The sequence below is a fragment of the Ictidomys tridecemlineatus genome, chromosome 14 (assembly GCF_052094955.1).
Source record: "Ictidomys tridecemlineatus isolate mIctTri1 chromosome 14, mIctTri1.hap1, whole genome shotgun sequence".
NCBI classification, from domain to species: Eukaryota; Metazoa; Chordata; class Mammalia; order Rodentia; family Sciuridae; genus Ictidomys; species Ictidomys tridecemlineatus.
In genome coordinates this window covers 58,300,636-58,327,862 of record NC_135490.1, presented here as the reverse complement: position 1 = coordinate 58,327,862, position 27,227 = coordinate 58,300,636, and the positions used below count along the sequence as shown (strand labels likewise).

Genomic DNA, 27,227 nt, shown 5'->3' with positions numbered 1-27,227 from the left:
AGGCTTTAAATAGAAACCTCTCAAGTGGTCATAAGGCCAAGTATGATCTACCACCCTGATTAGGAGCTATGCTACTATTATTTGAGGCACCATTTGTTGCTCTTGCCTAAGCCTGGTTTCCATAGCAACTGTCACCATGCTTAGGGAAAGGTCTTTTCAACCTCATGCTTTCTTGCCTGGTCCATCCTGAAGTTTTCCCCTGTCTATATTTTTAATCAAGATGCTGCCGATTGCCTATCATTATGCTATCTTGCTACTGTTTACCATTTTGATAAAATTAAATGTCCAAATGTGGATGCTTGGTGCCATCTTCAGTTTTAAAGATCACCATTCTTCCTTCGTGAGAAAGGGGAACTGTTCTTTAAGGGGTCTTGCATCACAGATTTGAAGAAAGTCTGAGGTTAGATGTAGGGAAAAGCAACCCTCAAATCATGTGTTAATTATTTTCAGTGTCACTTATTGTTCAACTCTGGGGGTTGCCCCTTTGGAAAGGTAAGTTTCCTTATCTTACTTGTAAAAAGACAGAGTGAATCTTTCTGGGAAAACCAGAAACGATAAAGAGCCAAAATCCCTTGCTAAGAAATCTTAGAGTTAGATGGTTGAAAAGAGCATGAACTTTAGAGCTAGAACATTCTGGGTTTAGTTCTGGGTTTTCATCTTAGCAAACCTTTCTTGGCCTCAAGTTTTGACTGTGTATGAGGACAATGATTGGCTAAATAAGATGCCCTACTACAGACTCTATTGCAGTGCCAGGTACATATGAGTTCCCTTAGCAATGATCTTGCCATATCCTACTATTCAGACAAATCGTTATAAGTGCTTATTCTTTTTTTTTAATTGGTTGTTCACAACATTACAAAGCTCTTGGCATATCATATTTCATACATTAGATTGAAGAGGGTTATGAACTCCCAATTTTTACCCCAAATAATATCTACAATTTAAGAATAAGTGCTTATTCTTAAATTGTAGATATTATTGACATTTCTGATGAAAAACATTATATTCAAAACAGATGGACCTGTAAGTGTCTGATTTCTACTAACCATGAAATTAAAAATATATATTCTAAACAGAGTAAAATTAGTAAACTGATATAATTTCTTGGTTTCTTTGAGGCTATATAAGTTATACTGTTTGAAATGTGATCATTAATAAATTTTGCTCATTTACCTCCTTTGAGGCACTGGACTATAACCACCTTAATTTTGTGGATACTGGAGATGCTGTTAGGAAGTTTTCTCCGGACATTGGGTTCTGAAACAACACTCATATAAAGCATCTCTCTTTCAGAAAACTGATAATATTGGGGAAAACATATCAAATTATATCATAGGGTTACAGAGAACATGAGCCTCAACTGTCTCATCTTCACATTAAATTGCATAAGTATTCTCTTCAGGTCTATAGACACTTGTATTAAAGTGTGTTTTTTTTTAAATAGGGAAATAAACTTTTCCCCCTAAATTATTGATATGTTTCTCTATTTTTGGTAAGATTGGGTACTGTGGGGGAAGAGTGACAGAGTCTGAACAGATAGAAACTTTCTCCTCTCACTAAAACCTAAAATAGAAAAGGATAATGATTTGAATAAGAGTGATAGGTTTAGAGTATTTAGTACTTTATTGGTTTGAAGAAACTATGTTGATGGCTACCCATGAAATTATTTAGAGATGCCATGGTCCCAATGTTGAAAAGACAGAGGAGATAGAGACAATCTGCAAACCTGTTTAGGTGACTACTGTGAATACTGCTGTGGTTCGAAATAGACCTGAACCATAAAAATAAAAATATATATTTATACACCTCTGTGATTACATAATTAAATATTGACAAACCACTAAAAACTAATAAGAGTAGTAATCTCTAGGGAAATAAAGTGAAGGAGGACAGGAGTTGAAATGAGACATATGAATGTTAACCTTTTCATAATTTTGATTTTGGAGCCATGTGAATATATTGCCCACTCAAAAGATGCCGAGGAAATAAAAATTGATCCATGTGGTACAGCTGCAGTTGGCCCCAACTTCCATCTGGGACATTCTCAGGATGTAGATTTGGAGTCTTTCCCTTACTCTGCTGTGCCAAGACCTCTTTGGAGAAAAGACTCCCTTGTTGTGGACTCTCTTCTTTCAGTTGATTAGAGAACCACAGAGACCCTGTTTCTCATGGTTGTTACACAGGAAGAAGGATGGCTATAAAAAATATTCTTCAAAATATTAACAGTTGCTTCTGAAGAGTGGAATTGTATGTATGGACAGGGAGATCACTTTCAATCGTATTCTTCTTTTTACTTGACTTTGAGAATATCAATTTCAATAAGAAAATGTTAATCATCATCATCATCATCATCATCATCATCACCATCATCATCACAAAATAGGGAAAAACAAGACGAACAGAATTGTTCAGGCCAGAGGTCATTATTTTTTGGCTCCCATGACTTGGTCAATTTTAAGGGTTCTTTGGTGCTTTGTTGTTGTGGAACTGATTTTTGCTTGTTGGTCACATCTGTGTCACTCTGTTTTCCATCATTGTGACCAAAGTACCTGAGGACAATCAATTTAAAGGAGAAAACTTTATTTTGGCTCATGTTTTCCAAGATTTCAGTCCATGGTCACTTGGCTCTATAGTTCCTGGGTCTGTGGTGAGGCAGAGCACCATGGTGGAGAGCATGCGGCAGAGTGAAGCTGGTCACTGCATGGCAGCCGGAAAATAGACCCTTCAAGGTCATGCCCCAGTGACCTACTTTTTCTAAGTAGGCCCCGACTCCTAAGTTTCCACCACTTCCCAATAGCTTCGTTAGCTAGGACTCAATCATCGGATCAGTCCACTGATGAGGTGAGAAACCTCATGATCCCACCACCTCTCCAAGACCCCACCTCTGAACACTGCTGCACTGGGGATCAAGTTTTTTGGGGGGCATTTCAGACCCAAACCATAACTCATACCAACTGCCCAGTAGCTTTTGTGTGGAGGTGTCACTAGGTTGGGACATTCTAAAAAGGGCTCCAGAGTTTGAGTAGCAAAACATGAGTCAGAATTGCTGGACTGAGTTACCTAAAATAACAGATTAGACCTTTGATCAGAGGTCCCTCTGGTAGCCATCAACTGCCCTTCCCCAGCATCTCATACTTCTGCTGCTCCCATTCATGCTACTCTCAGGTGGAAATGCTCTCCTGTTCTGGGGAGGGACCAGTACATGTCTTCAATGTCTATTGTGTACCATCCAAGTAGTTATATCACTGCTATCGAAGTCAGCATGAATCTTGTGTCAGAGGAGAATATTTCACTGTCTATATTTGTATCAGTCCATTTTTATTATATAATGAAATGCTTGAGACAGGATAATTTTATAAACAGTAGAAGTTCACTTAGCTTACAGTTCTGGAGAATCAACATCCAAGATCAGGTGGTCCCATTTATTCAGCCTCTGGAGAAGGCCTAATGGGCATCATGGCAGAAGCATATATAAATGTGAGAAATCAAATTACCAGAAAAGAAGCCACAGAGTTACTGGGGACCTTTCCAAGGGCATGCTCCTGAGTGACCTAAGGACCTCTTGCTAGGTCCCACCTCTTAAAGATTTTGTCCCCTCTCACTGAGTCTCCAACACACAAAGCTTTGGGGGATAAATCCACTCCAAATCATAGCAGTATTAAAGCTGTATCTTCCACCGGTCATTACATACTTCAGGATATGTGACTAAAGGCACAAGCCATCAGCACTGAAATTATCAGACTTGCATTCCAGTGTTAACCTTGTAACTTAACAGTTGAATATTTGGCAAATAGACCCATCTGTAAATCTCTTTTCTTCATGTTTAAAATTGAAATAATTCTAGTACTGGCTAGGGTTGTTAAGAGCATCCAGCAAGATTGTGCATGAAAAAGGTTTAGCAGAATGACTGACATATTGTAAATGCTCTTGAAAAATCAGTTGTTGTCATTTTTATGTCCTTAAGAGACAAACCATTTGGTGAGAGAACACAGGGTGGTAATATTCCTGATCTTCATGATTTCCCTGTTAGAAGACTCCTGTGATACCTATTCCAGGGTTCCAGTGATTTCTCATTGAAGCAGATTCCCTGTTATCCCCAAAGACTCGATTTTCTCAGGACAGTGCATGAGGTCTTCAAGGTGCCCTGTTTTGAGGACTGAATCCTGCCACTGGAAGTTTTCTCCACAGTTAGTGAAACATCACACCAGAGTTAGACTCTGCTGTGCTGAGGCAGCACTCTGGCCGGAGGTGTTCCTGCAGCAGTGCTTCTCCCAGGCAAATAGGATACCCAAGCACCATCCCTTTGGTGTATGCTCCGCATTTTCAGAATGGTTCAGGGTGACAGCACAAGGAAACAACAAGGTAAGTTCGTCTAGAGAAGCAATTTTTATGTCAGGCATCCCTTTCACATACCCAGCTCCTGAGGTTGAGCATCTAAAACAGAGCCGATACTGTACTGGGTGCTGGGTGCACAGAGAGGAACGAAGTAGACACAGTGGTCGCCCTCCATGGGGAATTTACTATCAAGTGTGGGTGAGGAGTGGAAGGTCATAGGCTTATAACTACCTAAACAAATCCATAAATAAATAATTACAAAACGAGAGCATCCTTCCAAGGAAGTTGTTATGAAGAATAATGGCGGGGGGGGGGGTAGGCATCAAGGAGGCCTGTCTCCATTAGTGATGTTTAAGTTGCAGCTTCAAGGAGGAGGAAGTAGTCGTGAAGAGCATTCTGAGAACAGACAAAGGCAAAGCCAGGGCTCTGGGACAGCAAGAATCTCAGCTAGTCTGAGGAACTATAAAAGGGGCATGTTCCTCCTTATCCTTAAAGACCATGAGAGGCAGTTTGGCTAGAAAGTAGTGAAAGGGGAGGAGTGAGTCAAAATAGGGCAGACGACCTACACAGGAAGGAAAACCAAGCACGGGTGTTCTGGCTGTGCTGTTGAGTTCAAGCATTAGTACAGGGAAATGCAGAATTAATTAGAGGGACGACAAAGGGTAAGCCTCCCGTCTGTCCCTCCCTCCATTTCTCCTTTGCTTTCATTTCCTTCCTCCTTTCCCCAGTATTTAATGAATGTTTACTAGATCCAGTGTTATTTTAGCACTTGAACAAGGGAGAACAAGAAATTTAGCCCTGGACCCTAGCTTTCCAATCAGGACACTGCCATCATCCCTTGTAGAGGGACAGTGACCTGATCAAGCAATGACAATGAAGGGGAGAAAAAAATCAATGGCTCTAGCCCCCTCTCTTCACCCTCTCCTATCCACACGGTTCTCAACACTTCCACTGCTGGCATTGCATCTAGCTTCTAATCTTCAAATTTGTTCCTTTAGCTCTCCTTCCTGATCCCTCCCTCACCGTCAGATGCCATCTGATTCCATATCTCATCGACGGAAAATGAGGATGATGAAAAAAGCAAGAGAGGCTGTGAGCACAAATCAATACATGAATCAGAACATGAATCAAAGGAAAGGCAGGAACGATAGGGAAGAATGGAGGATGGCAGGAAGCCAGCGTCAACGTGCTTTCTGAGAAAGAATGAATGAGGTCTCGGGAAAGGATGGATGAACCTGGTTTCCACTTGGAGAGATTAGGTTTGGGTCTTTGTAAACTTGAGTTCCCCATTAATTCTCAGATGCTTACACTGATGGTGGGTTGAAGCTTTGGACTTCCACCTTAGCTTTAATCAAAAGGGCATGTATAACTGGAATGAAGGACAAAAGGGGCACTTCCCCATGGGTTTCCTCGCTGATAGCCACTAGCTGAGTGTGACTCTTGAACACTTAGTAGTCTGTCTAATTTGGATTCTAATATACTACAAGCATAAGCTTTACAATGGATTTTGATGATTTTGTATTAAAAAGAAGAATAAAAAACATCCCGTTAATGATTTTTGTATTGATTCTCTGCTAAAATGCTATTTTGGGTATTGAGGTAAATAATAAAAATAACTTCACCTATTCCCATTTACTGTTTCTAGATGTGGCTATTAAAATTTTAAATGATACATGTAGCTCTCATTATATTTCTATTAAATAGATAGCATTATGGTAGATAAAAATAGGAACCAACACATATTGAGCACCTAATGTGTTCCAGACATTGCTCTAAGCATGCTGCATATAACTTCTAATTTGAATGCATACAACAAATTTAAATGCATGCACTAATATAGTTTCATTAAAAATAATAAACCAAGGTATAGAGGGATTGAGTAACTTGTTTAAGCTCATACTATTGGACAGTGGTAGAGCTGGGATTCCAGTCTAGTCAGGTTGACTCCAGAGTTCACATTCATCACCTCATTGTTCCATCTGGCTATTAAGTTGAGAGTTGCTAAGCAGATTTAAGGATTTGATGAGTTTATGTATTAACTAGTAGTTTTAAGTTGTAAGAAATGAAGACCCACTCAGGTTGCTCAAGCTGACTGCTATTTATTATTAGACTAAAGAATAAGCAGCAAGTTCTAGCAATGTTAATATCAGGTTTTTATGGAGAACTGGAATATATTCAGGATAATAAATTCAGGATACCATAGTGATCCCAATATTGTCATACTCCACCTAATGGTGTCTTGGCCAATGAACGACTGTATATACCATGGTGGCACCATAAGGTTATAATGGATCTGAAACAATTCCTATTGACTAGTAATATTATTACACAATGTGTTCATGTTTGGTCAGTTTCTGAACTGCCAGTCCTATACAAGCATATCACACACAGTTATGTATAGTATATAATACTTGATATTAAAAAGCCACTGGTTTATGTATTTACTATAATTTAGATCAGTATTTTAGACTATGCTCTATTTATAAAAATAAGTTTTCTGTAAAACAATACACTGGGTCACAATGGCAGCAGCTTTATACGTCTCCTGTTTACTCTTTACTTGATTGTATCCTTTTTTCTTATGCTTGATTTAATATGAATTTGTTTGTTTTTCTCTCAAGGATCCTAAACATAAAAAATTCACTGCTAATGTGGCCAGAAAGAAGTCACATCAAAGGGTTGATCTGAAAACAAAACTAAAAGTGATTAAGGACTGTGAAGGTAAAAAAAAACAGTGACTTTCAGACACGTCCCATCCGACCATAGCTATGGTCCTGAACAACCAGAGCACAGTGACAGAAGCCATTAAAGGGTCTGCTTCATTGAAGGCAGCAAGACTCACAAAAATTTGAGAAGGGCCTATGTTAGATAGAGTGGAACTTTTTATGACCTGGATCGAAGACCAGACAAGAGAAGTGTATCCCTCTCAGCACCATGGCAATTCGCAGCCAAACAAAGACGAAAAGGCTGGAACCAACCACGATGTTAAATTTACTGCTGGCTCTGGGTAGTTTAAATAATTCAAGAACCATTAATCATTACCTAATGTGAAAGTGAGTGATGAGTCTGTGAGAACTTAAGTGAAGTTGGCTGGAATATTATTATAAACCCGACCTAAGCTGATGGTGGAGGAAAATTATTTGCCAGAGCAATTGATGAGCAATCCAGCAGAGCAAATCAGAGTATTGTGACAGAGCAATAGGCTCTACCATATAGCTTAGGTGTGTATTCCATCTAGGTATGTGTAAGTACACACTGATGCTCGCACAAATGATGAAATAGACTAATAACACATTTCTCAGAACCCATGACACCATTAAGTGATACATTGCTGTGTAAGATACAACTTCCAAGTGATTGCCCTGGGGTCTTAAATTCTTTTTGCCTCATTCTTAGTTTATGATCAACTTATTGCCTCATGGTTTCTACTAACTTAAGACTTTCACTAATTGACTTCTCTCAGCATATTTCTTATTTGATTTCTATTCATCTTTGTTGTTTGCAAAGTTTGTATTTTGAGTTACAATCTATAAACTACTGGGTCGGTGGGACCAGACACTCTCCAGTACAGATTTGTTCTAGCAGGCTGAATTTTCTGCTAGCCTCCCTCATAAGTCACAGGCCTTCCTTGTGTTCAGCTATATTTGGCATAGCATCCATCACTGATTGACAGTTATGAATAATCTTATAAGATCATATGACCCACATCATGATACAATAGCAAGATTTGTTATGTCACTAAGTGCATTTAGTCATGTTCATTCATTTACTAACTATTTACTGAGTGTCTACTCTGTGACAGGCACTGTTTTTGGCACGTGGAATTTATTCATGAAAAAAGAACAAAGATCCCTTCTCTCATGGACCTTACATTCTAGCCAAAGGAGGTAGACAATAACAGGAAGCCTAAAAAGTAAAGTATAAAGTTTGTTAGAAGGTGATGAAGGCTATGGAGAAGAAATGAGAAAAGAATAAAGAATTTAGGAGGGTTGTTAGAGTGAAAAAATAACTTGAGGTTTTGCATATCATTATTAGGGAAGGCCTCATTGAGAGGTAAGATTTGTGCAAAGATGTAAAGAAGAGAAAGTCAAATTAAAAATTTACAACAGACACTAGTATGGCAGTATGTATAAACGTGGCTGTATAACCAATGTGATCCTACAATCTGTACATGTGTTAAAAAATAAGAATTCATACCCCATTTGAATCAAATGTATGATATATGATATGTCAAGATCATTGTAATGTTTTGAGTAACCAATAAAAAAAATACACCAGCACATTTTATTCATATGATCAACCAAATTGATCAATAATACTGATATTTACTAATAAAGATATCTTAAGAACTACCATATTTTAGAGATATTGAATTAATTCTTATAACTTCATATTAAAATAGGCAAATGCTAAAAAATAATGAGGTAGAGGAAGAACATTTGGGTTAATGAAAATATTTGAGGAACAAGGCAGTTGCGACTCCTGGAGCAGAATGAGGAGAGGTTGAGAAGAGAGAGGATGAGGAAAAAGAGGTCCGGTCAGGAAGTAGTTTTGTAGGCTTTCGAAAGGCTTTTACTACAATGAAATGGGGGTAAAGATAAAGTTTTTAGCAGAGAAGCAGCATTATCTGACTTACCTTCTAAAAATACAGATTGTTAGGGGATGAGCATGGAGGTAAGCTGTTAGCAGGCTGTTGTAATGCTTCAAACCAGAGATGAAGTTTATTTGTGCCTGGATGTTAGGAATGAGGGAGTGAGAAGTGTCTAATTCTGGACATGTTTGAAGGTTAAAATGAAAGGATTTTCTCAAATATGGAATTGGTGAGGTGGAGGAAAGATTATGTGAAGTCAAAGATAATTCCAAAGTCTTTGGCATGAGCTGTTTATCAGTAGGATGCAGTTACCATGACAGACAAGAAAGGCTATAGGTGCCTTCCTTGGGATGTAGGGAAGATCAAGTTCAGTTTTGGATACAGTGGAAATGTTGAGGGGGCAGTGCATATATGAGTTTGGTGTTTGCAAGGGAGTTCTGGTTAAAAATAGACATCTGAGAGCTGTAAGATTACAGATAATGCAATGAGAGTCAATGATATCATCAAAATAGTGAAGAAAAGAGGACCAAGGACTGAACCCGGGGGTATTCAAACATTAAAGTTTCATATAGAATAAAGAGAAGTCACTGGTAGTGTGTAGAGCAGAACAAAACAAAACAAAAACAAACAAACAAACAAACAATCAAACAAAAAACCCAGAATATGTTAACCCCCCCCACCCCGAAAGCTGGGTGAAGAAAGTATATCTGGAAAGAAACAGTGAACAAGTAGATGAATTCTCCTAGTTGGTTACGTAAGAATAGGACTTAACTACTGTATTTTACAATGTGTAAGTCATTGGTGACTTGATTAGAGAAGTTTTAGTGGAATAAGGTTATAGTGGATGCTGATTGGTATGAATTGAAGAGACAAGGATGTGTTGAATGGATTGAATGTGTCCCCTAAAGGTTATGTGTTAGAAACTTAATCCCATCAATACTAGGAGGTGTGTCCTAGTAAGAGCTGAATAGGTCGTGAGGGAAGAGCCTTCATGGATTAGCATCATTATTACAGAAATGTGCTAGCTATCACAAGAATGGGCTTGTTATAAAGGTGGGCTTGGTCCCCTTTTACTTGTTTGTATTTTCTCGAACATTCTCTTGTCTTTCTGCCTCCCACCATGGGATGAAGCGGCATGAGACTCTGACCAGATGTGAATCCATACTCTTGGAAATTCCAACTTCCTGAAACACAAACCAAATAAATCTCTATTCCTTATAAATTACCTACTCTTAGGTATTCTGTTATAGCAGCAGAAAAAGGGCTAAGACAAATGAGAAGAGTAAAAAATAAGAGAGAGTACAGATAACTCAATGAGATTTGCTATGAAGGGGAACAAAAAAAATTAGGTCTCAGTGGGTGGGAGAGAGCAGAATCAAGAGAAGGTTTTATTCATTTTTTTATTTTCTAAGATAAAACAAGATCTTACCTATGAGCATTCTGAATGAAATGATCCAGTAGAGAGTGAAAAGTGAATAATGTAGGCAAGAAAGAAAAATTCAGGAGTAAAGACCTGGAGCAGATAGAGAGGGTGGGATCTGATAAGCATGTGGAAGATGTGGATTTTATACAGCAACATAAGAAGTTCATCCATCAATGGGCGAGAGAATGGGAGATGTGTGGAAGTTTGTGGAAGGTCACTTTTCTGAGTGAAATGGGAAATAACATCATCAGTTGAGAGTAAGGATGGTGGAAAGGGTGTACATTTTAGTAGATAAGAGAAATCTTGAAATAGTCTGTCCCAAAATGGCAGCGTGCATAGATGGCATGCTAGACAGTGATAGAATTTCATATGAAGAAAAGTCAGAACTCTCTAAGGACAAATGAGTGTTTTCTTTCTTTCTTTTTAAAAAAAATAGCATAAAGTTCACCAGCTACTTGTTTGAAACATGTCAGATGCTGGCCAGGTGGGGCTGTTGGCCAAGGACGAGGTGAGAGAGAGCGTTTCAAAGGCTGAGCCAGAGATGGGCATCAATAATTAAAACAGGCAGGTCATCCATCTCCTTTGTGATACTTCTAGTAAATGCTTAATTAGGAGAAGGGGGTGGGGAGCAAGGCCACTGCAGAATTTAAAGACCTGGAACAATGTCATTCTGCAGAACTTAGTGTCCTGGCTGTGGCCTGGTCCATGATAGAAATAGATGAGCAGGCCTCTCACTGATCACAGCGTGAAATGAAGAAGCACTCCAAATGTTCCGCCTGCAGGGCTGTTGTATTAAACTTTATTTCCAAGGCTGGACCTTCTATGGCCTCTAAATATGAGAGAAAAATTTATAAAAAGATCTAGGGTGGAAATAATGAAGCTAGGTTGTTTGCTCATGGTTTACCTCTCCTGATGGTAAATCCGATAAACCAGAACGTCTCCATTATGATTTCCAGAGGGCTTGACTTTCAATATAAGAAGTAAAGTCATATCAGAGGACTGGGTATTATGAGAAAAACCTACTCCAATTCCCTCCAGAGAAAATGGGAGTGATTCTCAAGTTCTATTTTATTTTGGGACATAGTAAAATTACACTAGCAGACTGCTGCAATAGAATGTCTTTAGCATATTTCTGGGGCTGAATGTATAATTGCATATCTCACACCTCAGCCTTCTAAAAATCTTAACCCCATTTAAGAAGTAAATGAACATGGATTCTGTGGCCAATGATGTTTTAGTTTCTCTGGTCTTTTCAACCTTGCTCTTACTGTCTGGTGGTTAGATTAAGATCTGAGGAGGAGACCCTTCTGGGCTATAAGATTCTTCACCCAGATCTGAGACTGGCTCAAAAACTGTGGAGCGGTCAGTTGTGCCCCTTGCTCTGTTCTGTCTGAGAAAGCATGTGTTTTCTTTCCTCCAAGAGCAAAAGTATAAGTCAACCTCTCTAATGCTGGAATTTCATCTGTTACCTATCTGTTTTGAATCAAAAGTATGGAAACCATCAGTCAATCACCAGCAAGATTATCTATCATTCAGGAATGAGTTAGTGACCCCCAGATTTGAACTGCCCATCACATTGAGCCTTTCAAAGGTTCAGGGAAACAAAGCATAAACCAGAAGGACATTCAATTCTTTAGGCATTCATTAAAATGCTGGAATTTATCAAGAGCTCAAATTCAAAAGGAGATCTAAGGATACTGTAGTTCTTGGACTACATTTTTGCCAAGACTCCACCTTTTAATTCAACTGGTATTTGTTGAGTATCCACTAGTTATCAAGTATTATTTTAAATAATAATAGTTAGTTCATTAGCTTTGGCTGATGGTAAGGGTTAGTGAGAGGATCATCCATTTGATGGAGTTAGGTTTTACTTGGGTATGTGGCTTGCCTTGCAGAACTGGAAAGAGATTGACATTCCTGTATTGCTTAGGGTCATCCCTTTCCCATAAATGGAATAGATGCTCACCATTTGTTAACAAAACCCTCACAAGCCTTCAAAAATGACTCATCCAGTGGCTAAAATTCCTACCATTAAGAAAAGAAAATTACACTTGCTTGAGCTAGTGTACTGACTCTTAATGAATTTTTTTTTAAAAGTATAAATATCTCTGGGAGAATAGCTGACTCTATTTTCACTATTCAGACTTTTGTGGTGGATGTCTTTTTCTTGGATAATTAGATATTCTTCTGGAAAGCAAACAGAAGGGAGAGGGGAGAGGGGAGAGTGTGAAGGAGTAAGGTATCACTCCTGGAAGTCCTTTGGAAGGGTATAGTGCCTTGATCAAGGAGCAGTATCACCACAGAGGGCACTGAGAAGATGCCTAACTGTGCTGAGCAGTTAAGATAAGAAAATAGCAATGAGAAATCACTGAGGTAGTGGTGCAAAGGGAATGGGGATTTATATGAAGCTTTATATAGATATGGACTGATATGAAGATTGTGTTTGATTATTCAACAGTTTGTCCTTGGGCTACTCCTTGACCTGAATCAGCTAAGTCCTTCCTAACAATAGACTTTTGGGAGTGACAGTAAATATTAGGATTGGAGAATTTAGGAATAGGTCAATTTCAAGCCCTAACTTCAGTATCTCCTGTCCATCCTTAGGCAAGTCACAGAGCCTCTTGCAGCCTTAGTCAGAATCTATGACAAGGGATGGTACACTAAAATATTGATATTGGAGAGGGACATACCATGAGGCCTGCATGAATCCTCACATTTAGAGATAGTATTCTGGCATGTCATTTACCTCTTGAGTTTCAATAAATCATAACAGTAAAATTTTAATAAGCATATTTTTTAGTATTTATTTGGCACACAATTTGAGAAGTTTGGGCATCGTTACCATAATAAAGATAATGACTATAAACATTATTTTCAAAGTATCCTCATATCTACCTTTCTAATCCCTTCTTTCTGACCTTCCAAGTCTTCCACCCTTTACCCCATCCACATATTAAATTTTAAGTTACCCTTTAGATCCATAATGAGAATAATCCATATTGGCGTCAAGTGAACCAGTTGTATTAGGATGTGAGTATTGAGCGATTGGCTAAGTTCATTCAATTTTTAAAGCCTCTTTGCCAAATTATATTGTCATAGTACAAATAACTCAAATATATAATTCAACAAACTTCAGAATTCACCTGTCTTGTACCTTGCATACTGCTTGTGACTAGTTGTACCTTATGGCTTAATCTAGAAATGCCTGGTCTATTGTTCACCTCATGGGTTGTTTCAGGACAAATGCAATAATGTATGAAAGTCCCTCATCTCTAATTGATTTACAAACAAAAAGTGTAATTTTTACTGCGTAAGTCACTACTTTTCCCATGAAGCTCTAGTACTGCCATGCATACAAATCATTTGGCAGCACACACAGCTTCTTTGTGTTACGTATTAATCACTCAAATTGTTAATTAAACAACCTTGCAGGGGCTCCATGGTGCTAATGACGGAACTGCTTTGCATTGACACTGGGAAAAAAATTAAAATGACCACTGGGGAATCTTTTAGGGATTTTTTTCAGGGGGACAGAATGTTGTATATTCAATTCACAATTTAAACATTATTTAGAACAATAATAGCAGACTAGGCTATATGGTGTTATGGTTTAGATGTCGTGTCCCCCAAAAACTCACATGTGAGACAATGCAAGAAGGTCTGAAGGAGAAATGATTGGCTTAGAGCCTCAACCTACTCAGTGACTTGATTCCTGGTGGGATTAGCTGGGTAGTAACTAGAGGCAGGTGGTGGGTGGCTAGAGGAAGTGGTTCATTGGGGGTGCGGCTATGGGGTATATTTTGTATCTGGAGAGTAGAGTCTCTCTCTGCTTTCTGATCATCATGTGAGCTGCTTTCCTCTGCCACACTTTTCCACTATGATGTTGTGCCTCACCTGGAGCCCCAGGGAATGGAGCCCGCCTTCTGTGAACCAAGACCTCTGAAACTGTGGGCCCTCAAATAAACTTCCTCCTCTACATTTGTACTGGTTGGTCATTTAGTCACGGCAGCAGCGAAAAAGCTGACTGAAACAGATGGTAAACAAAATCAACTCTGAACACTTTGCTATATTATAATCTCTGCTAATCCTCAGGTAGTATATTAAAAATTTGAAAGTTTCCTTTCCCTATGCTACTGGCATGATGGGCCAAGGGCAATAAAATGAAGTGCATACCGTGAAGACAGCAGGGGTGAAAACTTGGTTAAACCTAATCTGGGTTGCTCCCCAAGTCTGCAGTGTCATAGAGTGAATTTTTTTTATCTCAAAAGGTAAGATGAAGCCCATTTTCACCAATAATTGTGCTTCAATCATTTCTTCTTGGTCTAAGAAAATAATACATATAAATTACAGAAATCCTTCCTCAATCATCATAGTTTGGATTCAATTCCATAGTTTGGAATTTGTAGAAAAAAAATATGGGGCTTAAAACTCACCTGAGGATACACTTATTTTCCAAAATTCTTATTAACAGATACTTAAACATATAGATAAATGAAATGGAAAGGCTATGTAGGAGAATGTCAAAGAACTTAAAATAGCAATAACATATCTCTTAAAATAGTAATAATGAATACTGTGCAGCACATTTCAATTTAGCTTTCATGCTGAGATGACTTCCTGAGAAGATGTATCGGGGGGAGAAGGGAAAGGAGGCAAATTATAATTGAGAAAGGAATCATTGGCACCCTCCACCCATCTCTTGGATGTGCACATCTCGAAGTCTGATCTGGAAGGGGAATCCTGTAGTTTTGCTTGTAGCAACAGCAGGAATAATATTGCATGAAGGATTCCAGGCTCTTGAGGGAGGTTTATCTTCCTTTGTGAAGAAAATGCATTGTTCAGAATGAGTAGTCTATTGAAAAGATGGCTTTGCTCTTCTTTATAGGTTGTGGTCAGTCCTTCACATAGGATTCTTTTTGAGTTTTGCTTTTACATGTGTTCAAAGTGGAGTCCTCGAGTGCTAAGTTTTAACAATGGATTTTTTTGAAAGGTTTTTGAGGCTGCTGTGAACTCGCCATCCTCCTGCCTCAGCCTCCTGAGCCGCTGGGATTACAGGTGTGTGTCACTGCACTGGTCTAAGAGCAGTTTTTTATTTGTTTTGCTGTTGGCTTCAGGTAGATGCTGTCTTAGGACATTTAGGTCAGGCAAATGCTGTGTGTGTGTGTGTTGTGTGTGTGTCTGTGTGTGTATGTGTGTGTGTGTGTACTGAGGATTGAACTCAGGAACGTTCTACTGAGCCTTACCCCCCAGCTCTTTAAAGTTTTTTAATTTATTTTTGAGACAAGCTTGGCTAAATTGCTGAGGCTGGCCTTGAACTTGTGATCCTTCTGCCTCACCCTGCAGAGTCGCTGGGATTACAGGTGTGTGCCACCCGTCAGCATGAGACGGAGCAGCAGGTGTCTCCAAGGAAAGTCTTATCCTTGGCCTCCCCCCTGCCCCGCTCCTGTCTCAGGTTTCCTAGGAAACTTGGTGAGTACTTCTATCCCACCAGGCCTCCTTTCCCTGACTATGAGGGTGCTCCTGGTGCAGAGGAGCTAGCTGACTTATCAGTGCTTCAGGACAAGGTCCCTGCATGCCCACCCCCTGGCCCTGGCATGCACTCACACCCATCCACAAAGGCCACAGAGTGACCTGGCTTTGTCCCAGCCTTGGGCCGAGGCTCGTATCTGCAGCCTGTCCCCAGGTCTAGAGTTCAGCCCTGGGGAGCCCGGGGCAGGGCGGGGAGCCCCAGTCCCAGGGTCCCAGCTGCGACTGCTTTTATTCTTTTCCAGTATCCTCCATGAAAAGTAATCTGCCTCTAGGAAGGGCTAGGTGATGGGCAAATGGCTCTCTAACATGAGGGTCTCCATCTGCACAGTGTCTGCATTGTTACCAAAAGTCATCAGGTTGAGATGACCAGGAAAGCAATTTAAAGCCCTTTTGTCAGAAAGAGTACTTGTGAAATAATAATGGAGCTTTCTTTCCAGCATTCTCTATCTACCAAGCCATTTCTAAAAGCCTTCCTGCATTATCTCATTTAATACCCTGTTTGCTGAATGTGGCAGTGCTTGCTAGTTCCTCAATTTTACATTTGAGGAAGGGAATAGCAATAGAGCCACATGCTAAGTGGCAGAATGGGAGTCTGTATGTAGCATTTTGATTCCAAGCCTGTCCCCCTTAACCCACGTATCAGGCTGCTTCCTGGTGTATCATTAGTCAACACCTTATGTTTTCCTGGGATCATAAACCCCAACCCCTGGTCTTACTCCCCCAGTCACTGCCAATAACGACATTTCTAAAGCATTATAATTCAATTACTTCACCAATGACCAAAGCACCATAGAGTATGACACAGATTTATCTGTATTCATGAGAAGGCAAAAAAATAATCTATGGCCCACAGAGAAAAGCACAGAAGAAGGTGACTACCCCAGAGATCTGCCTGGTTCCACAAGATTTGCTTACAAGACAACTTTACATTGACATAGAATAACTTTTACGCAATGATCCACAATTCAATTGGTTGTAGAAAATGTGTACAGAAGTAAATCTAAAAACATAACAAAAACAACAAAAAAGACGTCTTAAGGCCTGTTCCCATGAATAACTGATGATTATTTAAAGAGAAAGAACACCAGTTAAATGACCTCAGTCTTCCACATTTTATAGTTGCTTTTGGACTTACTTGGTCCTGTCTTGATAGTAGAGGAATAATGATAATGGTAACTTCATTTCTGGTTTCCCATAAGCTCTGTTTTTGTGTTACTTCATCTCTGGTCTCACTTTTCTTACAACCATGCTATACTTCATATACCACAATAAGCCTCTGGGATCCATTTTAACAAAGTAAGTGAATAAATAAACTCCATTTCCTAGCTCTTTTAGAGAATAAATGAGATAACATTCAAATGCTTTCAAAACAATAAAATGCCATACAAAGCACTCTAGCTGCCATTTATCCCTCTTTCCTAGAATGTGCTTTCCTCTAATCTGTGCTTAACAAGTTTTGTTTCTTTTTCTCAAATATTCTGTATTTGTTCGGGTTCTACTTACCTCCAATTTTCTGGGCATAAATGTTTATTGTTTGATGATTTAAACAAACGAGTCTGTGTGTGCTCATGTATGTTTTCTTGACCTCTTCCATTATCATAATAATTTTTTTTTTCCTAGAGATTCTTCCTTCTTTAAGCTCATATCTTAGCCTTACTTTCTGGCAAGATTTAAATCATCCTCTGATCTTTCTCATTTGCTTTCATAGAATGAGGAAGACCAGAGGTGTTTGATTACACTTTAATCATTTTATCTCCATTCACTTATAGAAAAGGAACCATTACTTATTTTCTGTGATCAGAATATAATCAGGTTTTCACCCTTTGGCGATTCAATATTGTTGGGAAATCATTCTGTTTATGAGTCTGTCACAGAAAAATGCATCTCAGTCTGTGCAATTCTCTGGAAAAGAACCCAACAGGGCAATATAACTTGAGAAAGTACTCTAATCGGCACTCTTTTCTCTTTATCATTCATGATTTTCCCTGGTAAAGTAACATATTGTGTCATTAAGTTGCAAAGGAAATGAGAGGAAGGGCAATTTCTCATGCAGGTGAGGAAATTGAGATTATTATATTCTTTGTGGTCAAATGTATAAAAATGATGAATGCTTTTACTTTGTATCTGCTTAATAAACCTAAGGATACTTCTTAGTATTATAAGAACTGTAATATGAATAAATACAGATACAATTAAATCATAATAATATACAGTGTGTCTGAAATCATATGCACTTAAAATTGGTAACAAAGTTGGAGAGTTTTTCAAAATGAGATCTGTTAAATCATGAATTTGTCCCCTACCAGGACTCAAAAGTAATTGGACAGGTGAGCAGAAAAAGAGTGCTGGAAAATATTCAAAATTTCAACTGTGAATGCTCCCCACATGTAACTGAGCTGCTGTATTAGTTGGCAATTTGGGGACCATGTGCCTTTCCCCCTCATCCCACAAAGCTACAGTCAATACTGACATTAATTCTCATTTTAATGCCATGATGGGTAGCTGGTTCTCAAGGGTTTTAGCCACCTGTGTTAATTGGTGTTTGGACAAAGCTAATCTCTTAAAGAGAATTGTTTGACACTTTGTAAAATGAGGACACTGCAGAACTGGGAAGCTGGGTGCTTTGGAGTGTGAACAGTCCCTGGTTACTCTGGAATGCCTCTGATTTCAGGAGTGTTTCTTACCGGGAGCTGTCCATGCTGCTCATGCACCTCTCTCTCCCTGAAGGTGAAGGAGTGAGGGCACGTTCACCAGCCATGCTAATAGAAGTGTTGGAGGCACAGTCAGAGCTGGGCCACCTCTGCTCATCCTTCCAGGAGACCAGTGAATCAATACCCACAAAGGAGATGTCAGGGCACCTGGCTGACCTTGTGCTGCACTGACCTCCATGCTGAGGAGGAAGGGAGGCATAGTTCTCAAAACACAGAGTGAAATAAAAAGCCCCTCCTACCAGCTCAAGTGAGACAGCAAGTACCTGGATCCTTATACCTCCATTTCCTCTTCTACAGAATGCAGATATTAACAGAACCAACTCTTAGGGTTGAAGCAAGGATTAAATGAAAGAATTAACAAGAGCATTAGCGGAATGTCTGTGTTTGATAATAATTTGCAAATAGAAAATATTATTGTGTAAGTAGAGCATTCTGGGATTTTGTTGGTTTGTGTGTTTGTTTTTGCCTCTTTTGGTGTGAGGGCCTAGGCAGTCACTAATATGATCCTGTACTATGGATTTTAAGATAGATAAAGATAGATCTTCTCTTGGCAATAATAGAGTTCATAACATCAGAATTTGTGGATCTCTTTTTTTTTTAATGCATATTCTCTCTTCCTCTCCTCTCTCTCTCCCTCTCTCTCTCCCCCTTCCTTCCCCTCCCCTTCTCTCTCTCCTTCTCTCCCTCTCCTCCTCTCCCTCTCCCTCTCTTCCTCCCCTCTCCTCATATAGTTTTTATATCAGTCTCTGCCCACCTACCACCTGCCTATAGATAACTGTGTCTAGCTATCTATGTATCTAATTTTTTCCTACTGGTAGTATGGTTGGATCTGCTCTCTAACTGTAACCTTGGCAAGATGGTAACTTGGAACAACAGTGAACCACTGGGGCAGGGCTCAGTTATAGGCTCGTAAGAGCCCCTCCCAATCTAACTGGTTTCAGTATCGTCATTCCTGATAAATGTATCCTCTCTTTGTCCTTGAGACGAGTGAAGCTAGAGGAAGAGAGCCAGTTCTGGTGTTCATCTAGGGTGAGAAATGTGAGTAGGAGACAAACTGAGTTAGGACCCAAGATAGAATACTGTCTGGGGTCAGTGGCCCAGAGTGGGGATGCCGTACTTCCATGCCAAGAGGAGATTGGTTTGGGCTAACAATGACAGATTCACCAAGAGTGAGCTGGGCCTAATCCAGAGTCCTAAGAGTATGAGATAGAGTCCTAAGAGTATGGCTGTGGCTGCTAGGGTGTGCAAGTCTGAGGGTATAAGGGGGATCTGAAGAGTCATAGGTTAGAGATGAATGAAATTGACACAAAAAACTCTTAGGAGTGGGGCACAAAGAATCTTGCTGTTCCACAGGGGCTCCAGGGCCTTGGCAGTCAGTCAGGGAAACTGCTCTGTGACCTTGGATGGGCCTTGGGAATAACTCACAGGGTGTGGGTCTTTCTTCTTAGCCATATGAGCCTCTAGTGGGCGTCTCAGCAAGGGCACAGTCCCCATTTCTCCTTTCCTACTCCTCTTACTAAAAACTCTTCATTGTATTATATGCAATAAACATTATAATCATATTATGCATTTTACTTGTGGGACTATGTTATTGTACATATTATAATAATAATAATAAATCTGGCTTAGCATTTATTATGCCCACAGGGCAACTAATGCCTTGGTAAACCTTTCCTCTTCTATTACGCTTTCTGTTTTGTCCTTTCCTAATTTTTGAAGCAAGGTGGCTGTATCAAGGACTCCAGAATTAGTTAGAAATTTAGTTTTCTTTAAGCACTTAGCTGATGACATTTAATGGATTTTTTTTTTTTGGAATATAAATATCTGACTGAATTGAGCAAGAGATAAGTCCTGAGACATTCATGATAAGTGCAATAGGGCATGGCCTAGTTAAATCAATGATTGCTCCTTCTCTGCTCACTGCCCCCCACAAAAGGAGAGGTTGATTTCTGTGTCAGTCAACTTTCCATTACTGTGGCAAAATACCCAAGATAATCAACTGAAAATTTTTACATTTTGGCTCTCAGTTTCAGAGGTTTCAGTCCATGGTCACCTGGCTCCAATGTTTTGGAGATTGTAGTGAGACCAGATATCAGGGCAGGGACCACCTGGTGGAGCAAATCTGCTCATCTCAGAACAGTCAGGAAGCCAGGAAAAAGAAGAAGGAGCTGGGGTCCCCAATTCCCCTGGAAGGGCAAGCCCCTAATGACCTAACTTCCTCCACTAGGCGCTAGCTGCTACAGGTTCCCCCATCCCACGATAGTGCCATCAGCTGGGTGCATGCCTTCAACACCTGGGGAACACTTAAGATCCAAACCACAACAGGTTCCCTATTTTATAAAACATGAACCTGAGTCCTAAGCAACCGACTGAAGTAGGAGTCTGCCAGGCTTATTCACATTAAGTCAAGAGAAGGGGTGGGACAGAAAAAGGGGAGAGGGAAAGGCTAGTGCATATCTAGACATAAAAATTAGAGCAGAGATGTGGGAAAATTTATATCAGAATTCTCCTAGTTCCTAGTTCTCATCCCAGCAGCATTCAAATCTGCCCTTAGATATACCACTGAGTTCTTGAATTGTTAATTTTATTTTTGCCAAAGCAGACAATTAATTAAATACATAATCCAGGTGAAAAAAAAATCCCAGGACCACTGGTGTCTGCTTTGGTGGGGGGAGTAAGGGTAGTGTGGGGGAGTGGGTCTCTGCTGTGCATCCTAGCAATTACCTTACCGCTTGTGCTTCAAAAGTGTGTTTCCCTGGAAGACACTCCTGAGAAAATACTTTGACCTTGAGTTGGCCCTAAGGAGTTGGCCTTGAGATCTATAAAAACCTAAGAAAAACAACCAGCTTTCTTTTCAAAATGTCCGTGTTTCCTGGCATTGTTAGAACTGGAAACTTGATTACACCTTTGGGGGCCAACAGCTCTTTTGTTTTGGAAAAACACCCTCTAGGTTTTGCAAAGTTAAAGCCCAGATCCTATGTTGGATAGGAGACAGTGAGAAGCCAAACTGTGCTATGTGGCTGTGTGGAAGGCTGTCTTCCTCCTGGGTAAAATAGCATCCCTAAGATTATGTGTGAGGAGAAGCTGGCTTGTGTTGTCAAGTGGAAGAAAAAAATCACTTTGCTTTCTGTTTGTGTTTTTCCCTCCCTGCGGTGATGGCTAAGGAATGAACTCCAAAGGCATCCTGGAGCAGTCCCAGCTCTGCCATTGTGCCATTCCGAGCCTAGATTGGAGAGAGAACCACGCCAGTCACTTCAACAGAGAGAAGTGCAATAATAAGAATTATCAATTAGGCCTAGGGTTAACTTGTGACCAAAAGGGTTTCTTAGAGGTGGCAAATAAAAGAAGCAACTATTGCCTCTAGGGCTGTGGAACCAAAAGAAAGAGGTTGCAATAATTGAAATTCAGATTCCTGGAAAAGTAGCCTCATGGAGACCCCTTTGAGGAGGGGTCACTGCTGGGCTGATACTGGGTCCTCTGATTTGGAAGGAGGGGCCTAGGGAACCCAGATCTCCAAAGGAGGGGTTTTGTTGTATAGTGCTGGTATCTCAAGAGGAGGGGCAAAAGAAGAAGGCCGTTCTGCAAACCATGTGTTTGCACGTGCCTGTATGCATGCACATGTGCACACATGTAACACCTCCTGCTGTAGTTTGCAAATCTCCACCAACGGCCCATGTATTAAATCAAGGTTTGGTCCCTAGCTTGGTGTTATTAAGACACTGTGGGAACTTTAAGAGGTGGGGCCTAGCAGGATGTCTTTAGTTCATTGAGTAGTATGACCTCGGAATGCATTGTGGGGCCTAGCTATTTCCTCTTCTCTGTTTTCACTGCCCGGCCATAAGGTGAGTGGTTTTGCTCTCCATGTCTTGATGTGCTGCCACAGATCCAAAGCCATGGGATGAAACAATTATGTACTGAAAACTCTGAAACGGAATGAAAATAAACCTTTTCTCTTTGTAAGCTGATTGCCTTAGGTGTTTATTACAGCAATGGAAGGCCAAATAACATACCTCCCTTATGTCTTTGTAAGGGAGGAAATGATTATTTTCTTCACCTATTGCTAGGTCTTAGGAGGTCCCTGTGACAAAGGGAGATTAATAACAGGAGAAAAATATTGTTGAACAAAATTTATGAGAGCCCATTGTTTTGGACTAAGCTCCTGCTTAATGGACCAATCCATAATGGAGTCACTTGCACTAGAAGTCATGTCATTAGACTGAACTTTGAAACAAGCCAGTTATCTAAAATCCAGGATATTCACAGAAACCAATCAGTATGTACCTGAACCACCATGATAAGGAAATTCCCTCTGCTTTTATCCTATAAAGAAAGTATCGATCTTTGATTTGCTTTCTTTAGCCCTTTTCTACTATAAAGCCAAACCTTTCTGCTCAGCTCATCAGGATATCCATCCTATTTTATAGAATGAGATGTTGCCCAATTTTAGAATACAAATAAAGTCAATTAGTCTTTGAACCAAATTTATTGCAATTTTATCTCTTGATAGCACACAAAATTATTGAATACAAGTTTTATATGACGCAAGAAACTTCAGAAATGAAGACTCAAGGAATCAGGGAAACCTATATATTTTGTTGTTGTTGTTGTTTCAGTTTTTTATGGTTTTGAATGTGAGATTTGATGAAAAATAGTCAGTTATGGAAAAACACCTGGACCAAGAGGGTATAATCAGCTGGGAGGAATTCAATAAGTTGTTTGTCCACATTCTTTTGGGCACTTAATGCATCATTTCTTTTCTTCTAGGTATAAGAACAGCACCCCTTGAACAAGTCTCTTATGCCTGCTTCAGGGGAAGACCAGAAGATTTTTCCTGGGTTTTATGACCTACTTCAAGGGAGACGGGCAGGGGAAGGCTCTACTGATCATTTTCTTTCTACTGTTTTCTCAAAATGCCAAGGTGCCGTATTTTGGGGTAGCATGTACTGAACCCCATCAACTTCTCCAAGTTTTTAGACAACATTGATTGAACAGTATGTTACACCTTGGTCTCAGCTCTGCTTTTGGAGTTAATGGCTAGGTTCATGCCCATGCTTGGGGCAACACATGATGGAAAGATCAAATGTCATCAGGAGGATTGATTCTGAGATGTCCAGAGGGGAACTACACGAGAGTGAGGCCAGTTGAGAACCAGATCCAAATGTAGGCCATGAAGTTAGGGGACAATAGGATCCATTTGTGAAAATAAGAGCATACCATATGGACTCCCTGAAATTCAGGGGGAAAAGAATTGGGTCAAATAGAACTGGGCGGGAAGGACTTAGATTTTAATTATTGTTAGATAACCAAGTTGGTTAGGGAGCTAGTAAAGTATAATTACTACTTTCAAAACATTTAGGAAACTAAGTAACTTACGTACAATTTAATAAGAAAATATTAGAATAAGATTACTGGGTTAAATATAAATTCATTTGATGTCCAAAAAGCCATAAATATGGTATTAACTCTTCCACTCTACAGAAATTATTTGCATTTCAAGTAAATAAAAAGCTACAAATTAGCAAGTAATTTCACTAGGTCTGTAAATATTAATCTGTAGGAAAAAAATGAGCTAGATATATTCCCCTAAACGATCCTTTCTTTTTCTTTTTTTTTTTTTACATCATATTATATAGAAATTCTGCCCATCTTTTAGCCACCCATCTTTCAGCCTTAATTTCAAGTTGTGGATAAATATCCTGATAATTTCCTGGTAGTACTTAGGCACAAAAAGAGGTATGACTTCGTAGGTTTCTTTAGCAATCGCACACAAGTCTGCATAGCAACTAGGTTAGAAGCCACCGAAGGGTGTTGTCTTGGGGTTGAAGCCACTGTCTGCCTGCCCACCCAGTTACCCTTCAAGTTCTCCAGTTGATTGTCTTGCATCAAGTCCACCAGTACTGGGTCCCTGCTTTATGTCTAGACATAAAAGTATGTCTAGATATTTGAGAATTCATTTTTTTAGATAGTGAAATAAGATGTACAATGTTATAACAGAAAATGTCAATATGTGACCCATTCCAGCACCTTTTCCCTTGCTGCCCCCAAGTATTAGCATACTGAGGCCAACTACTCAGTTCTCAAGTGCATTTCTCTAGCTCTCAGAGAGTTTCTAAAACCTCCCTTTATACATTCAGTTAGTAAATACTCTTTAGTAATTTTTCTGCCAAATGAGATAGAGTGAGTTTTTTTTTTCAATGAAGAAAGCTGGTTGCTATAAAAGTTAAGAGAAAGACTTAAGCTTGTGACTGACTCATGTGGTTACCCATGGTGATCTTTGGGGGAATTGAAAAGCAGGAGATGTGCCAGAAGAGTAAAGATAAATAAAAAGAAGAAGAAGAAGAAGAAGGAAGGAAGGATGGAAAAGAAGGAAGTAAGGAAGGAAAATGTTAGAGGTCAAACAAAAGAGAGAGAAATTCTACAACAAGATGTTAAATGCATGCTCTGTAACACCTAGAAAAATTAGTGACATCTTGACATTTAGAAACCATGTCAAAGGAGGCCTTTTTTGAATTATTTATATATTTTTGACAGTGATTACTTATTGGGAAGATTGTTTATTATTTATTTAAATAAAAACCCAGGTATAGAAGTCTGTTTTATGTTGCTATAGCAAAATGCCTGAAACTGGATACTTTATAGCTCACAATTTAGAGGCTGAAATTTCAAAATCAGTGGCCGCTTCTATTTAGCCCCTGATGAGGTCCCCCTTGGCTGTCACAACAGGGTAGGAGCCTGTGTGAGAGCGAGAGTTCACATGATGAGATGGGAAGAAGGAGAATTTCAGGGTCCAGGTTTTTCTTTTGTAGTAACTCATTTTCATAGGACAAGCGTTAGTTCCTTCTAAGGGCAAGATGTCCAGTGGCCCGGCAACTTTCCACTAGGTCCCTCTCTTCAAGTCCCAGGTTTTCAACTATATATTTCAATGAAACTGACAAAGATGCATTGAAAGAAGATGGAAATCAATCTAGAGTTTATAGACATTATTGCGATATGTTGCATAATTTTATTATATGTTATATTCTACATTTAAGTTTTTGTACATGTTCCACATCTGGGATCATTGTATAACTGGGTTAATACTGCCTCAGTAGGGACCACACCTTGAGCACATGAACCCTGGGGACAAACCACACCTGAGCTACGCATGTGGACTCAAAGTACTTAACAAACTGATCCTAATGGAAATAAAACAATTTTAATGTTTTCCCTCACAATCCCTTTCTTGAATATGGTAGAACAAACAAAATTTGACAATAGTTGTAATGATAAATTTCAAAGGTTACTTTAGTGAAGAATTTGAAGTTGCTTATGACAAAAAAATATCTGCAGACAGGACTGTAGAGATTAAGACATGTTCTATACCTGAATGTTATTCACAAGAGACCAAACTGGAAACACTTGCCCTTCAATGATTAATGTAGAGAAATTATGGTGTACAGACAGGACTGTAGAAAGGAGAATGCTATTGCTAGATGCTAATATAACTGTTTTGGATGTATATTAATTTGGATATTCTATTAATAATGACAAATTTGAAGCAATTTTCTAATTGCATAAGAAAATTCCAGTATAAAAAATTATACTGTGAATAGAGTGATGTTAATGGGGGGTGAAAAAAGGAAGCTACTCAGAATAAAACTTGAGGGACATACATCAACATTTCTAAATGGTTAACTTTGGGTTATGGAATTATATGTATAATAAACGTAAGCTATTTTGGTAATTAGAACTAATGTTAAAAAAAATGAAAGAGGGAGCTTTGAGAATTTTGGTAGCAGGGAAAATATAAAATGTATTAAAATGTAATTTTTATAAATTTGAGGAAGAGGAGGAGGTTTTCTGGGATTAAATTCTAAGAGTTTTTTTTTTATTACATGGAATTCCATAATAAGAATTTAAATGCCATATTCAGTGCCTCCTTCAGCAGATATATATGATTCAATGATTCATCTTATTGTTTCTTTTTATGTCTTGGTCTTCTACATAAACCAAGGCATACCAGTAAAAGTGAAGTCAGTGAAAGGTAACCCTAAAAGGAATCACACATAATCAGAGGGAGATTCTGAGTGGCTAACCTTGTCTAAGAATACATCTTAGAGAGTAATTGACTTCTTCAATGTCACAGAATACATTAATGGCAGAGCCAGAATTAGACCTTACATCTCTATTTCTCAGCCTGACAATGCTACCCTCCTCCAGACTTGACCCCAAAGAAGATATTTGGAGACCATTTCAGTTTTCTATGATCATTGCCCATCCCTGACTTAAAAACCCCACACATTCTGCAGATGTATATCACCCACATTCCCTTCTTACTAAAACTACTTTTTTTTTTTTAATATGAAACCCTGTCTTTCTTTGGGAGAAAGACACACACACACACACACACACACACACACACACACACACACAGTATGTAGCTTAGATTGACAAAAGCTTGAGGAGATTAAGACATGTTCTATACCTGAATGTTATTCACAAGAGACCAAACTGGAAACAACTTGCCCTTCAATGATTAATGTAGAGAAATTATGGTGTAGCTGATGGGAAATTTGCAAGATGCTTTTAATATAATTAAAAATAATGTCTCTATTGGCTCTTAACTCTTTTCCAAGCCTAGTATTGGCTTCTTTCCAGG

General features: G+C 39.2%; 1 long non-coding RNA gene across 2 annotated transcripts in view; it reads left to right on the top strand.

Moving 5' to 3' along the window:
• LOC144370441 (uncharacterized) overlaps positions 1 to 25,793 on the top strand; it is a 30,660-nt gene extending 4,867 nt beyond the window's left edge. Inside the window, exon 2 of one of the 2 annotated variants that reach the window (XR_013430410.1) lies at positions 23,354 to 25,793. This is a non-coding gene — a long non-coding RNA (uncharacterized LOC144370441). Of the gene's footprint in view, positions 1 to 6,956; positions 8,616 to 23,353 lie in introns of those variants that run through there. The other variant, XR_013430409.1, reaches the window with a different exon arrangement.
• Positions 25,794 to 27,227: the final 1,434 nt, after the last annotated feature.